Below are 17361 nucleotides of genomic sequence, written 5' to 3' on the forward strand. Positions count from 1 at the left end.
GATAGAAATTTATCAGTTTCGCTAAAATCTACTCTTGGTTTTTTTGATACCCTGTATTACTCCTATTTCTATTTTATTTAAGAATATTTTATTTGCGGGCGCCTGGGTGGCTCAGTTGGTTAAGCGACTGCCTTTGGCTCAGGTCATGATCCTGGAGTCCCGGGATCGAGTCCCGCATCAGGCTTCCTGCTCAGCAGGGAGTCTGCTTCTCCCTCTGATCCTCCTCCCTCTCATATGCTCTCTCTCTCTCATTCTCGCTCTCTCAAATAAATAAATAAAATCTTTAAAAAAAAAAGAATATTTTATTTGCTATTTAGAATAGATAATACATGCAAGTTAAATAAAATACAAAGGATACACATTGGTATCAGTGAAATGCAGGCCTCTTTTCACTCTGTCCCCCAGCTACCGGTCTCTATAAGTAATCACTATTACCTTCATGTTTATCTTTACACAGTTATTTAATACACATGCCAGCATATACATGTTTTTTAATGCAATGGCATCAATATTTATATACACCTTTCTGTACCTGCATTTTTTTCTCATCTTATTTTATCTATAACAGAGGTTGGCAAACTGCATCTCAGAAGTGAAATCTATTCCATCTCTTGTTGAAAGACAGCCACTTGTTCATTGCTGTACTATTTATTTTTGCCTTCATGCTTCAACAGAGGAGTTGAATTTTCTTACTACAGAGACCTGACCATCCCAAAAGACTAAAATATTATCTGGCCCTTTAAAGAAGAAAAGTTTGTACAATTGCTAGAAGGACTTTCAATACCCATAACATGGAGGGGTACTAATACTTTTTAACAAGTTTGTAATAGCCCACAGGGGAAAGGGGGCATGGGAATCTTGAAGCTACTTTTACAGCCATAGTATTATATATATATTTTAGTAGTGTATCTGACTACTTTTATTAAATACTGAACATAGTGCATTCTCCCCAACTTCACTTCCAAACTTCCTTTCTCTCTATTTTAGTTGATTGTATTTTTCAGAGTTTACCTTTATAATTTTGAATATACTTGTAACTCATGATTTCAGTTATCAACATATAACATCGGACCTAAAGGAGTTAAAATATATAAATAGTATCAGCTATTTAAACTTTATGTGTTAAACTAACTTCTATCTTTCCTCCCCAGTCTCTTAGTTTTCTACTTACAAGGTTGATAGTCTGAATTTACAGCACTCATGTTCTTTGGAATCCTAATGACCCATTTGCTGTAGTCTTAATCTTATAGTAAATGAGAATTAGTGCTCATCTGTCACTGATTGTGAAGTTTGTCTTTCTCTAGAGATCCATGACAAACAGAATTCTATTCTTGGTTACTTTGAATATTTTATTTGTAAAAAGCCAAATGCTTTTCTCTATCAGTTGAAAGGATTTTTTCCCCTTTATTCTAGAAACCATATTTTCATATGTCGAACCACTCTTGCATTCTTGGGGTAAATCCCACTTAGTCATGGTGTATAATCCTTTTAATATGCTATTGAATTCAGGTTTCTATTATTTTGTTGAGTGTTTTTTCATGTAGTCCTAAGAAATCTAGTCTGCAGTTTTCTTGTGAGGTCTTTGTCTTGGTTTTAGAATCAGGTTAACATTCGTTTCACAGAATGAGTTAGGAAGGGTTTCCTATTTTTTGTAAGAATTTTAGGATTGTGATATTTTTAAACATTTGGTAGAATTTGCAAAAGCAGCAATCTGGTCCAGTGTTTTCCTTTGTTGGAAGTTTTTGATTACTAATTTTTTTTTTTTTAAGATTTTATTTATTTATTTGAGACAGAGAATGAGATAGAGCATGAGAGGGTCAGAGGGAGAAGCAGACTCCCTGCCGAGCAGGGAGCCCGATGTGGGACTCGATCCAGGGACTCCAGGATCATGACCTGAGCCGAAGGCAGTCGCTTAACCAACTGAGCCACCCAGGCGCCCTTGATTACTAATTTAATCTCTTTATCTGTCATGGGTACATTCAGATTTTTCTTTCTTTTCTTTCTTCTTTTTTTTTTTTCGTCAAGTAGGCTCCACACACAGCATGGAGCCCAACATGGGGCTTGAACTCACAACCCTGAGATCGAGACCTGAGCAGAGATGAAAAATCGGACACTTAGCCAACTGAGCCACGCAGGGGCGCCTGGGTGGCTCAGTCGGTTAAGCCAACTGAGCCACGCAGGTGCACTGCCTTCAGATTTTCTATTTCTTGAGTCAAGTTTTATAGTTTCAATGTTTCTAGGAATTTGCGCCTTTTATCTAGGTTATCCAATTTATTCTTGCACAACTGCTTATAGTATTCTCTTATAATCTTTTTATTTCTATGTCAGTTACAATGTCCTCACATTCTTTCTTGGTTTTAGTAATTTTTCCCCTCTCCCTTCCACTAAAGATTTGTCATTTTATTGGTATGTTCAAAGAACCGACTTTTGGTTACATTGATTTTCATTTTCTATTTGCTAGTTGATTTATCTCCACTTAAATATTTATTATTTTCTTCTGTTAGTTTTAGGTTTAGTTTTTTTTTTTTTTCTAGCTCCTTAAGGTATGTTAGTGATTTGAGATTCCTTTAATGTAGGAATTTATAGCAAGAAATTTCCCTGAGTACTACTTTTACAACATCCCACTGGTTAAGAATATGTTGTTTAATTTTCACATTTTTGTGGATTTTCCAGACTTCCTTTTTAGTTTTATTCCTTTTTAACTATAAAAAAATATTTTGTATGATTTCATTGAAAAAAATTAAGACTTCTGTGTCCTAAAATGCATTTTATTCTGGGGAATATTCCATATGCCTTCTCTTGCTTTGCTTTTGTCTGTGTTGTTTTACCCATCATTGAAAGTGGGGTGTTGAAATCCCCAACTGTTAGTGAACTGCCCATTTCTCCCTTCAATTTTGTCAGTTTCTGCACCATATATATGCCCCTAACAACAGAGGTGCCTTTAAATTGGAGAGTTTAATCCATTTGTTTTTAAGTAGTTACTGATAAGGAAGGAGTCCCTTCTGCCATTTGCTCTAGTTCTTATTTCTCAATTCCTCCTTACTACCTTCATTTGTCTTAGATACAAATTTTCTAGTATATCTATTTTGATTCCTTTCTCCTTTGTTTTACTAGTTTTTTCTTAGTGGGTAATTTGGGCATCACAATAAACATTTTAATTCCTAACAATCTAGTTCAGATCAATACTAATTTACTTTCAAAAGGATACAAAAACTGTGCTCCTATATTCCCCCACCACTTCTTCATATTGTTATTGTCACAAGTTACATCTTTATACATGGTATGCCCATCAACACAAATTTATACTTATTGTTTGATGCATTTGTCCTTTAAATCATATAGGGGGAAAAGAGTAGCAAACGAAAAATGTGTTGAATCTGATCTTTACATTTATCTTAGCAGATACCTTTTACAAAATTCTTTATATCTTCACATGGATTGAGTTAATGTTAGTTTGCAATACCCTATTAATTATAGTCATAATACAATATATCAAAGCCCCAGGACTTATTTTATAGCTGGAAGTTTATATGTTTTGACCACCTTCATCATTTCTTGCCATTCTCTTTGGGCCCCATTTCCTAACCCAATACTTCCATTGATAGATCAGTGCTGCTCCAGTATGAGGATACTAGAAATTTTCCTCACTTGGTTACTGATCTAAGTGAGCTGTTTCTTGTCAGGAAACTACTTTTTTTCTTACCTGCATGGCCAGTCACCTCATAGAAGTCTAGCCCTGAGCAAAGGTTTGCAGTAGTTTTCTTCAGTCTTCTTTCCTGAATCTTAGAGTCCTATCTTACTCTTTGTTTCAAGTATCAGCTTGACATAAAACCCCTGCCTTGCATAGAATAATTTTTTATATACTGAAAGAAATTCATGCTTGGTCTCTCTACCTGCTTCCAAACAACCTAGAGGCTGACAGGTCTACGTTTTGCTCAATTCACCACTTTGCATTTGTATTCTATTTCTGGGTCACATAGGAGAGGACTAGTTCATAAACCTGGCTATGCCACCACTCCCTCCAGGACAATTTATTAATTCTATGTTTCTCGGAACACAAGGAGTGTCTAAATACAAGATCTTGCAAAAAAAAATCAAGATCAGACTTGTATAATACAAAGTATTAATAATATTGATAAACAGAATTATAGAAGTCATGATAGGTTTCACATTTTTATGTAGAAGAATACCCATACCAAGGAGGGCACATATGCTGCCTATACAAATCTCTCATCTCTCTTATCATTGTCATTTGTAAATGATGCTCTCAACTAGATAAATGAGGACCCATTATTTTGATACTTTATCTTCTGTTGTAAGTGACAGTTCTGTTCTGAGTCTCCTGAAGTTTCTATTCTGCCCGCCCCCCTCCCTTAGGAGATCATGGTTGATGGTCCTGATGTTACTAGTACCAGGGCTCCAAACACTGAAGTTAGAACAAGCTGAAATTCCATGATTAACAGTGTGTTCCTTGGCAGCAGAATAAATGATACCTTCAACTTATAATGTGTCTTCGTGTTTGATATTCATAGAAATTTTAGAGAGAGATCTTGTAGTTTATAGAATCCTGTCACTGGGTGGGACACGATTCTATTGGACCTATTTGGGAGCCATTCTGAGACACATATAATCAAGCTCTTCTGACACTTGCCTCATTAGCCTAAACCAAATTCAGGAAGTTGCTAAGTCCTGCTTCTATGTGGACCCTGGCATTACTGTCCCCACATTAGACAGGTTCGCTAAGCACATCCAACTCTCAGTCTGGTACCACACAGGTTGACTACATGGTCTCATAGATTTAATACAGGTTGTTTGAAGAAAATTTCCTATTATTGAACAGAGACAAAAATGGCTCAGTCTCAAAAGTACCTTTTCATATTTCATGCTAAAATTCAAAATATAGTTGGGTTTCTATAAAGTGATTATTGAACAAACATTTATCCTGAATTTGATTTCGTAGAATTTAGAATTATTGAAACACAGATCGTATTTAAAGTGTAGATAACAATTTGAAATGTATAACACCTGTTTATGCATTTAAGGTGTATACATGCTAAGCAGTAGTAATTCCCTTTTCTATAAAATTATAATCAGTTCATTTCTTTTCAAAATTTTGATCTGTTTGGAACTGAAATGCTTTATTGGGAAAGCATCATTGGAGACTACACCTGCTAAGTAGAAAGTTATTCAGAAGGCCAGTATAGGGGTGCCTGGGTGGCTCAGTCATTAAGCATCTGCCTTCAGCTCAGGTTATGATCCCAGGGTCCTGGGATCAAGCCCCACATCAGGCTCCCTGCTCAGTGGGAAGCCTGCTTCTCCCTCTCCCACTCCCCCTGCTTGTGTTCCCTCTCTTGCTGTGTCTCTGTCAAATAAATAAAATCTTAAAAAAAAAAAAAAAGCCAGTATAATGATATCGGTTTTCCAGTCTCTGAAGATGACTTGAATGTAAAATGAGGATTATTATGCTTAATTGGAAGTCTTTGACATCACTCCCAGAAGAAGGTGCTTCTCCCCAGTGACAGGGGTCACAATAGCATATAAACTAGGTATTTTTACAAATTCTACTAGGTAGATAATCTACTGCTTTTCTAGATCTTCAAGAGCTCATTAAATGGCAAGCTTCACATATTATGCTATGCAGGATTCCAGAAATGCTGGAGAATTAAATCCCAGAGGCCCACTACTTGTCCACCCCATTTGATATTGTGGTCCTGGCTTGGAGTGGCCAATAGAAGTCAGTACCTTGGCAGATAAATGGCATTTGTTTAATTTAAATGACACTCATCATGCTGCCTTTTGTTCTAAAGCACTATGAGGTTAATTGACCAGATATGAAAAATTAGCCAGGCTAAAATTGCCTCTGTTCTAAGTCAGAATTATTAATCTACTGGCCTTAATTCAGAGCTTCTCCATTTTCTGTGATAGACTGAATCACACAGACTGTTTAAGGGAGAAATGCTAATGATAATAACCTAATTTTAAAATTTTCATGTGACTAGGAATTTCAGCACAAATTTAACAGATTTCAAATTCTAACCATGAAAATATGGCTTTTCTATCTAACCTATTTATGCCATTATATGGGAAGGCAAATATGAAAGTATGTCTTATCAACGACTTTTAATTTGCAAGTTTGCTTACTTATGACCTTCAAAACCATTTCACACTAAATATAATCTTAGATTTCATGAATACACTGTGCCTTTCCATTTTTTGTAGATAACAGTGTGTTGCAGACTCCATATCTTATAGCAGAGTAATTAAGGCCACATCAATTGTATTTCCATATAGTAAGTAATTACAGAGGTGATTGGAACATTTCTATAGAGGATTAGCTTAATTTATCAAGCAGTGGCTCTTGTGGAATAAATGAGCAGAGACATCCTTCAGCTAAATTGTCGACTCTCTTCTACCTACAGGATATGGATGGGATGATTTATTACAGTCCATTGAACTCCATGCCTTATAGTTAGGTGCAGCTTTCAAAGTAGAGTCCACCAGGGGAGACTATGAGCCTCTTAGCAGACAGTAGTATTTCTTACTGCATCTCCATACAAATCCCCATCTTGCTCTTCTAAACTATGTATGTCTGGGGTGTCTGGGTGGCTCCGTTGGTTGGGAGTCTGACTCTAGGTTTCAGCTCAGGTCATTGTCTCAGTGCCATGGGATGGAGCCCCACATCGGGCTCCATGCTCAGCATGGAGTCTGCTTGAGATTCTCTTCCTCTCCTTCCCCCTCTACCCCTCCCCCAGCTCATATGCACACATTCTCTTGCTCTCAAAATCTTTTTTTTTTTTAAGATTTTTTTTTGTTTTTGTTTTTGAGAGAGAGAGTGAGCCAGAGCATGAGCAGGGGAAGGGAGAGGGACAAGCCGACTCTGAGCTGAGCACAGAGCCTGACAGGGGCTCAATCACAGGACCCTGAGATCATGACCTGAGCTGAAACCACGTGTCCAATGCTTAGCTGACAGAGCCACCTAGGCACCCCTAAAATACAATCTTTTAAAAAAACCAAAAAACTGTTCATGTCCAGTTTTAATTTATGACTAAAGCATATCTTATTTATAAATCAAGTACAAAATTTGGACATTTTTCATAGTCAGAATTACACTCTGAAGTCTGTTAAATCTATATGACAATCTTTGAATACTCAAAAGGCAAAGATTTATTTCATGTTACTATGGCCTCATTTATAGTAATATATATATTTTGTTTTAGTAATATATTTTTACAGTTGTGTTTTTTGGGTGTATTTTATATTTCAAAAATAGGTTTTCTTTATACATTTTTTTCCTTGTTAAACAGAGATAATGACTTTCTGGAAGAATTCAGGCACTTAATTCCTTTGTAACTACAACACGGGTATCTACTTACTTCACTTATTTTAGGTCCCTAGTACAGCACAAAGTTCCATTTTAGCCATGGAATTTAGTTGTGAACATGACCAGGGACAGGTACACTGATCGAGCCGTACAGAACTGGTGGTTGCCGGCATTATAAGCAAAAGTGCATAGTGACGTCTGTTTACAGAGGCCATGTGATATCAGGAAGACTCCACAGGTATTATTCCTGTGAGGACAAATAAGACTCTTTGAAGCTACCTAAATTTAGACAGCATTTTAAGTGAATGGGGGCAAAAAGGAGTACCAGGTAAAAGTGAAGACGAATTTTAAAAATGTGCTACAGAGATCTTATCTGTATCAAAGGTAATTTCTCCATGTATTGGGAGATAAGAAAAATAAAATAACAAGATAAAACAGAAACAGTGTTTGCCCTTACCCAGAAATTTACTTTCTTTTTTATAATGATTGTTAAGCCTGGAGAACCAATTAACACAATAAAACATCTATTGTTAAATCCTTTAGTTCTTGTTTCCTGATTTGTAGTCCAAGTTGTTTAATTTTTTTAAAGATTTTATTTATTTATTTATTTATCTGAGAGAGAGAGATAACGACAGAGATAGCAAGAGAAAGCAGGAGTGGAGAGGAGAGGGACGAGCAGGCTTCCCGCTGAGCAGGGAGCCCAACATGGGGCTCCATCCCAGAACCCAGGGAACATGATCTTAGCTGAAGTCAACGCTTAACCAAACAACTGAGTCACCCAGGCGCCCCTGTGGTCCAAGTTGTTTCGACAGTATCTCTATTATCAGAAAATACTGCTGTTATCTAGTTGGTGAAAATTGTCAAACTATGGAATATATTACCTTCTTTGTTATAAAGGAAAGGGAAAGGTTTTCAAAAAAATTAAATTCAAGCCAGTAATCCAGTTTACTATATTACATCAATGTTAGAACTTTATTAAAGTTGTCAATAAGCAATTTGTTCAGCCTCTCTTCATAGACTTTAAAACCTCCTACCCTAACATATCCAGTAATAGGTATACCAGTGTATTAAAAGAAGAAACAATTATCATATGGGTATTTTTAAAAGATTATGCATGTTGAAGAATAAGAAATGCAATCACATATAAGGGCTATGATTACCTGTAACTGCAAAATTTATGATCAAATAGGAATTGTTTGTGATTACAGATAATTTGGCTTCTTCAAAATGCAGGATATTTATGTATGTAGAAAATTGGCTGTTAGAAGATATAATAGAAGATTCTGCATACAGAAAAAAAAATCAACTAAATGTAAACATAACAGAGAATATGGGGAAGGAAGAGAGAACAACAAAATCAATGCAAGCCTCCTGAAAGAAACAAGAGTGTAGTTGGAAAAAAGGAAGATATTTCCAAGAAATAAAATATTCTTGGGTAGAATGATTAAAACTTCACAGAATGTCAATGGCCCCATTATTATATTAAATGATATACTGTTTTTTTCTGAAAGCTAGACAAGTTGATCTTAAAATTCATTTGGAAGAATAAAGGTGTAAGAATACACTTAAATACACTATAAGGCTATAAATTAAAAAGTGTGTTTATAAATTAAAAATTGGTACATAGACAAATGTTATGTTAAGGTTAAAAAATAGATTGAAATGAATAAGGGAATTTGTGATAAAGGTGGAGAAAAGTTCATTTTAATAAACCATGTTGAAACAACTATATACCTAGATGGAAAAATATAAACCTATATTGAATCCTATCATCTAACAGTACAAGTTGTATAATTATCAGATAAATAGAAATATACTATGCATAGTATAAATGTAAAAAAATTGAAATCTAAGATTAAAATATGAAACTATACAAGCACCACATATTGGTCTCTAGCCAAGGGATACAGAAAACTTTTCTAGGAACTAAGGTTCCGAAACCACAAAGAAAAGGCTTGATAGATTTAGCTACATAAACAAAAACAAATGAATTCATTAAAGTAGCATGAAAACTTAGAAAAAGATATATATGCAACTTACATTATAACTATTTTATAGCCCCTACACACAAAATGTTTCTAATATTGAGACCAACAATCCAATAAAAAAAAATGGGCATAATGTATAAACAAACAGTTCAAAGAAGAAATTGAAGTATCACCCAGAGTAGAAAAGATGTTCAATCCAGCTCATATTTATAATGCAGAGACAAACTAAAACTGCATTGATATGCCATTTCTCATATATCAAGCCCAGATCATTCAAAAGCTTGATAGTGTACTATGTTTACAAAGCTGTTACAGAGAGAAATAGAAACTCTCACATTGTTGGTGGAAAAGCAAAATGGTACAATTACTATTGTGGTTGCAACATCTGGCTAAATTATGTAGGAGTCCAACTTCTAGATATCTACTCAAACAGAGGATGGCAAAAAAAAAAAAAAAAAAAAAGAAAAAAAAAAAGAAACGTCTTATGCACATGGCTATTCATTTTTGTATTATTCATAGGAACAAAAGATGGAGACCTATATTATAGCCACACCATAGAGAATTATCCATCTTTTAAAAGAATATAGAATGGAGGCCTCTATTAATACCACTGTGTAAAAAGAGGCAGAGAATATGAATATGCACACACATACATGTTTATATTTCTAAGAAAGAAATAATAAACTCCAAACTAGTAAGAATAGGTGAGAAAGAAAAAAAAAAGCATGGGGACAAGAAACAAGACTTCCTTGATTTTGGCTTCTTTTATAATTTTGACATGATAATTATTTAAATGTTTTACAAAGGTCTAATAGAATTTTTAGAGTTCTCTAAAAATTCAGAACAAATGCAAACACCTAAACTCTATAATGTTGTTTTATAGCATAATTGCCAAGGAAATCATTACTACAATAGCTTTGAAAAATACACAGGTTTGACTGTTGAATGGGAAATACTCCTAAGGAAAAAATATGACCAAAGAATCATTAAACTGCATCCAATGATATTGGTGACATTAGTCTTGGTATTGCTATTAGGGGTTAAAACAAGTAAAGTACAAGATTAAATGAATGATTAAAACAAAGATATATGTAAGAAAAAAAACATGCACTTACTTTGTCTTTCTTGCATGCATTAGAGTTACCAAATGTAGTTGATACAGGAAAGTTATTCATCAAAACAAAATTAAGTTAATAAATGTAGAGGAAATGAGAGGACAAAATACAAATGCAATTCACAGGAATGACAGTGGTAGAGAACACTGACAACGCCTGAACCCAGTAACTCATTTTAACATTTCTAAGTCTCAGACAATCAAGTATCATGTATATACTTGTTATTGTATCATACCAGGAGGTACCACTACTTAGGACATATTTAAGAAAAATTCAACCTGAATCTTATCATGCCAGATCAATATACCCGTTTACAGGTAATGCAGGGACAAAAGAGACATGTTTAGATTGCATGAAGAAGCAATAGGCCAAATCCATAATGTGGGCAAGTCTGCAGGGCAAATGAGCAAGTCTTTAACAAATAAATGTTATGAAAAATAAAAAGAGATGAGAACATCATAGATTAAAAGAAATTTAAGGGACTTATCAACCAAATGAGGTATGTGGACCTGATGCAGATCTTGATTTCATCAAACCCTAACAATTTTGAAACAATCAGAAATACCTGGACAAAGACTAAGGATGTGACTGTGTATTGTGATTTAAGAAATATTTATGTTTTTAAGCGATACTATGAGGTATTTACTATGAGAAATTATATGTCCATATTTGCTTTAAAATACTGAAGCAAAAAAAAATGTGGGAAAAGATTAGCAAACAACGATATGCTAAAGCTAGGTGTTTAGTATGTTATCAGTTTATTATACCATTCACTTTATTTTTATAATCGAACATTTTCATTTTATTATGGAAATGTTCAAATATACACAACAAAAGCAGTGCTGAGCCACAGGCCTTCATTTTAGGGCAGTTAGGAATTGACTAATTGGAAACAGCCGAGCCTACACAGTAGCACAATAATCTGTATTGAAAAGCAAAGATAAGCCCATGAGAAAGCACTTTTATTTCCTCTCAGCTGCACGAAGAAGTTAATTAGGAACGTGCTAAAGGAAGATCATTCTGAGAAGAAAGCCATGGGTGAAGGCGCCGGGCTGACCACCGAGATCACAGAATGGCTACTCTGGGAAAGAGAAACATTGTGGATAATTTACAGTTCCTATCAAGTCTAATGAAGGCAAAGGATACAAGTATTTGTGAAAACAAATACGGACAGCTGTATCTTTGTGCACATATTAGTCCTGATTTTATTTTTGGGTGTGCTTCACCGCATTTTCACGTTTCCTAGTAGATTATTAAAATGAATCACCTGCGCACCTACATAAATCATTGGATATGAGATATATATTTATACATATAATTATCCATATATAGAATTATAGGATAGGGTAAAAATATTTTAGCACATTTCATATATTTCCTGGAAGCCTAAGTTATACATGAAGCTCAAGCTTGATTTGTACTTTTTTAAAATTAATTTTGATTTTCTAAGCTTTAGCTACTAACATTAAGGTATTTTAAAACCTCCCCTTCTTCCAAAAATTAGCAAAACACATTCACATACAGATTAAATACTGTTAAAAACAGGACAACAGGCCTGAAACAGAGTTGACTATGCTAAGTTCCATGTCATGAATCCAAGGCTTATCAAATTACAGTTTTGGCTCTCCCAGGTATGGGACTTTAAACCAGTCAGAAACCGCCTGATCAGCACTAGGTAGGTAACCTACTCGAGAGACCCTTGCCAGTTCCTAAACCAAAGGCACTTTGCAAAAAGCAACTTGCTTTTTTTGCCTAGTGTAACTTTCTGGTTTTCCCTTCTCTTTGGTCTATAAAAGTCATTTTGTACAACTCCTCAGAGCTCCTTTCTATCAGCTAGGTTGGATGCTTCCCAATTCAAATCAATTTTTCTCAAATACATTAAAATTTTAACTATGCCTCAGTTTATCTTTTAACAGTACTATATAATAGATTAGCTACTTCACACTTTATTGATGCTGATAGGAACATTGCAGAATAGGTACCATTTTCTCAAAGAAACTTGAAGCTTAGAGATTTTTTTTTTTTTAAGATTTTATTTATTCATTTGACAGAGAGAGACACAGAGAGAGGGGAACACAAGCAGGGGGAGTGAGAGAGAAGCAGGCTTCCCACGGAGCAGGGAGCCCGATCCCAGCACCCCCGGGATCATGACCTGAGCCGAAGGCAGACGCTTAACAACTGAGCCACCCAGGTGCCCCTAAATAATATTTTCTATAGTAGGTATAATTTTTGCCCACAATTGTTTCATTATTTGTTCTAGTTTTTATAACACAATGTAATAGAAAATTTTCATATATTTTGTTCATAAAATAATTTTCCAATTGATAATGCATTTCCAAATTATTTCAATGTCTCAAGTTACACACCATTTCTAAATGGATTATGTATAGAGGATATGGCATGAATATTTGTTCTAGAATTTGGACCAAAACCCACTACTACTCCATTTGAAGTTTTTATGTCCCATTTTCAAAACTCTTTTCCCTTTCATCTTATTTATTCCTCACATGTCATCTATAGCCTTTTCTTTCCCTGCCTGCTCACCAGGCATTCACGCTTACTATATAGGTAAATTAGTACACTGAAACAGTAATTCTCAGACTATAGTCCTGGCCAATTTAGAGTTCTGCAGGGGCCCTTTAAGGGCTTTCAAATGAAGAGCAGAAATAACCATTCTGGTCTCCAGTCCTAACTCCCCTCACTCTTATGTCAACTTTGCCATGGTGCTCTCGCCAATATTTTATGTATTTACTGCTAAGATTTAATTTTAATGAGGATTCTGAGGCTAAAATCACTTCCAGTAAAATTTTAAAGTGGATAACTCCAGAACTCTGGATGTACTGACATCCAGAAAGCATGAACATTTATTCTACAGCTATTGTTTGTGAAGCATTTGGGAGAAAAAGACAGCTTAGATGCAGGCTTTGACCTTGAGGAGACTCAAGTCTAGTAAGAGAGTGAAGAAACGTTCATAAACTTCGGTAGAGGGAATTTAAGACTCACAGTGAAGGAAGGGTGGGGAGGAAGAACAAACTTGGACAAAGGAGGCAGAGTGAGATAAACAATTTAAATAAATAAAAGCTAATACTTTTGCCTGTCATAAAGCTCAGGAGACCTTTGCAGGGAAATGAGAAGGGGGCTTGCATCCACCATCTTCCTAGTGCCCTTGCCTCTCCTGGGGTCAGCAACTGGTTTTGGTGCATATGCTTCAAGTGTTTGGATATGGTGTTTCTTCCAAAACTTGAGATGGTTTTAGAGATTTCTCCAGAATCAAATTTTCACCTTATGAACAAACGTTAGAACATAACCTCCACTGTGTGAGACAATGCAAGTGGGTATTCCACCAGCTGGATCCGTCTCTAGAGGTGGCTGAAGAAGTTCAGGGTTTACTTTGGAAACAGGGTATCATTACAGATCTCAGAGCATGGATGTTAGAAGGGAAATTCTTTGGGCTGTGTCTGAATGAAATGTACATTTAAGAAAATAGCCAATAATAATATAATTCAATTTTGCTAGCAGTACTGGGCTTTAAATGGCAGTGAAAGTCAACAAGTCTTCCATTTTCTTCCTAGCTGGTCCCCTCTTTCCTTTTTAATGTGGACTCCCTTTCTTTGGTGAAAATGAAGAGAGTAAAGCAGGTAACAATCCAAGAAAAGAAACTCTTGAGAAGAGGTAATAGATGGTCTAACTCATTCCAAACCTTTATTCTGTAGCAGTTATCAGAGTACTTCTCTAGAGATGGCTTGCTATGCGGTTGGATTTAAGACCCCCTGTCAATATAACAAAGGATAAAAGTTCCAGGTCCATCACACAGATTTGAGAATGTGTGAATACTGCCCAGCACAGACTGAAATCAAATTTCCACATTTGCATTTTACAGTAGATAGTACCTTCCCTAACACTTTAAAACTGTACTAATGTGCATTGAAGCTGCCTAAATACCAATTCGATATTTCAAATGTAAGACTAAGACAGTAATTACGGCTTGCTGAATATAACATAAAAATTCCACAGCAAATTTAAGACACTTCAGTTTCCAAAGTGACACCATCATTTGTGTGTGCCCTACCTGGCAATATCGTTCAGGTGCAATCCCAATACAGATGTAAATGGTGAACTCAACAAAATATACTACTGGGGAGGGAATCTTGACAGTTTAATACTCTATGTTACAAAACACTTAAAGAACAAATTTCTTCTTTTGGAGCAAATACCTTCTTCATATGACTTATAATGTCACAATCAGCAGTTCTTTTATTTTTCTTCTAAGTCAGAAGATAAAAGCCAATAGAACAAACAAACAAAAAACTAAACAACTGTGTCAAGGGCAGCCCTTCCTTTTAGTTCTATAGTAAAGAAAGGCAAACAACCATGTCAAATGAGGAAGTATACATCATTTACTGGCCCAATATGTAGTTTTTGTCACTAAGCAGATTAGTTTGAGATTAGATGTATGGGGGTAAAAATCTACGGGGTTCTCCACTTGCAGAGAGGGTGGCTGATTAGTGCAGACATGAGCCAGCAAGAATGTCTCTTACAATTATGTACATCTGTGGCTAAAGAGCTGTGTTAGTCAGGAACCTACCTCAATTAGCAAAGATCAGAACAATGGAAAAAGAAGGTGTTCACGGTAAGAAGTCTATCAAAAAAGTAGGCAGCTAGAGAATATAACACCAACAGGTTAGTAAAAGTCTGAGGGAATAGGACAGGTCAAGAGCTTTTTCTCTGCCTATATGCATGGTCTTGGGTAAAGAAAATTAAAAAAAAGCTTTAGTGTACATGTTGAAAGACCAGAACTCATACATGGTCATTACAAAACCAATCTAATTTTCCCTGCACCTGTTTCCGAAATCTACTCTGTGAGGTTTTATCCTCCTCCAGAATAAAATCCCTACCTAGCCCCAAAGCTTATTTGCTCACTCACAAGAAATCCACAGATTATTTTAGCTAAAAGCCAGTTTCAGTTCTGTAGTTAATATTCCCAGGCCTGTACAGTCATCAAAATTTTGAAATCATTCAAAGATAATTTCTCTTCTCACTTAAGTCTGGTACAGTCTGGAAATGCCAAAGTGACGAAGGAGACCTGCTCAGCTTTTCCTGTTTCCAGTCTTGTAAGGGTAAGGAAGGATCACCACTGTACTCTCACTGACTGGAGAAGCCGCACTGTTCAGTGGGATTGAAATCAGTTTAGAAGCTGATTTTTTTTCTTTTTTTTTTTTTTTTTTCCTCCAATAGAACACTCCATCACTAGGGAGCGATTCTTATTAGGCCAGAGGTAACAGATGAGAAACTTCCACCTCACCTCCATGAAGGCAAGAGGCTGAAATTCTCTTCTCTACTACAACTCTTTTATAACCCCAGGCATTTGGGATCAAGTGGCACAGAAAGGATTTTAGACCTCTTCTCTTCATATGCTGAATAGATGATCTACTCCCTCCATTTGGGCTGTGGGAGTATTTGTCATGTATTGTATTCCCTTGCAGTTATATATGTATATGAAGAGGGCATAGGATTTATCAAACAGATGTATACACAAAAGGATTTATTGTTTTTAAATTCTAACAATTCTCTTTAGTCATATGAATTGGATCCTTGTCCTCTGCTCAACTTACCGTAGTGCTTTCTTTCTTCGAACCATGAAGATTAACAAATTTAAGTCCTGTTTGTACTACCCAGGATTACATTGCAGTCTGAAATGCCAATTACCAAAATACTCGTCAGCCTATTATCTGATACTACTTAAAGATCATTCTTAAAACATATAGACTTTCTTTGACTACACAGTGCCACCACTTAAATTTATTTCACTCTATATATTTTATTCTGTTCTCTGCTGCAATACCGCAGTGATGAGTTCAAGTTCCTTCTGTGCTCTGCAAAATGCCTGCAGCAAACTGCCTAGAAGAGAATCATATAAAAAACCCTTCTACATCTGGGGTGAGAGAGGCTTTTGAGACTTAACTTAGAGGGAAACAAAACAAACTTTTTCAAGTTGATTATTACCTGAAGATTCTCCCACTAATGTGTAGGGTTGATTTCTTATCTTCTCCTCCCAGACACTACCCTTTTGAAAACACTGAGACTAAAATTTCTCCTCTCTGGGTTGCTGGAGTTTGATTGCTCTTTTACTAGTGATTGCCTAGGATTTCCATTTAGGGACCTGCAGACTGTATATCTTGTTTTGAAATTCTCCAACACAAAGAGAAATGTTGACTAGGAAAAAATATGCAATTATCCATCTATGTTACTATTTATGAAAAAAAGAAAAATCTCTATCCCGCATTCACTCCTCACCTCACTGTAATTTCTTTGGTTTATACCAGTTCCAGAAATCGCTCTCACCAGAGCAGTTCCATGCCAGGTGACACTTTCAGCTATTTGAACCTTCCTCAAAATCATGCTTTTGACTTGCATATCATATTCTCCCCTATTTTTTTTTTTTTTATTCTGACGACGGTCTTTCATCACATAAATTGAGTCTTCATCCTCTACTCACCTTGCAATATTGCTTTCGTTCTTGGATCCTTGAAGAGCAACAAATGAAATTCCTGTTTATTTGGAAACCACAGCCATGGTGTCACCAATCACACAGCAACAACTTGTATTCCTACTGTGGAGTGGCACGTTAGCATCCCAACGATTTTAATAAGCCTTCTTGCCTATAGATATTAAAAAACTAAAAGCTACATTTACCAGATTCCTTTGTGATATGGCTGAAACCTAGAAAGAATGGATACATTTCTAGAAACACACAAGCTACTGCAACTGAATCATGGAAAAAAAAAAAAAAAAAAACAGAAAATCTGAAAAAACCGAATTTGAATCAGTAATCAAAAATCTCCCAACAAAGTCTAGGCCCAGACGGCTTCACTGGCTAATCCTCTTAGTCAAAGACAATACCCATCCTTCTCAAACTCTTACAAAACAAACAAAAATA

This window comes from Mirounga leonina, unplaced genomic scaffold (genome assembly GCF_011800145.1).
Source record: "Mirounga leonina isolate KUSES-001 unplaced genomic scaffold, KU_Mleo_1.0 Mir_168, whole genome shotgun sequence".
Taxonomy (NCBI): domain Eukaryota; kingdom Metazoa; phylum Chordata; class Mammalia; order Carnivora; family Phocidae; genus Mirounga; species Mirounga leonina.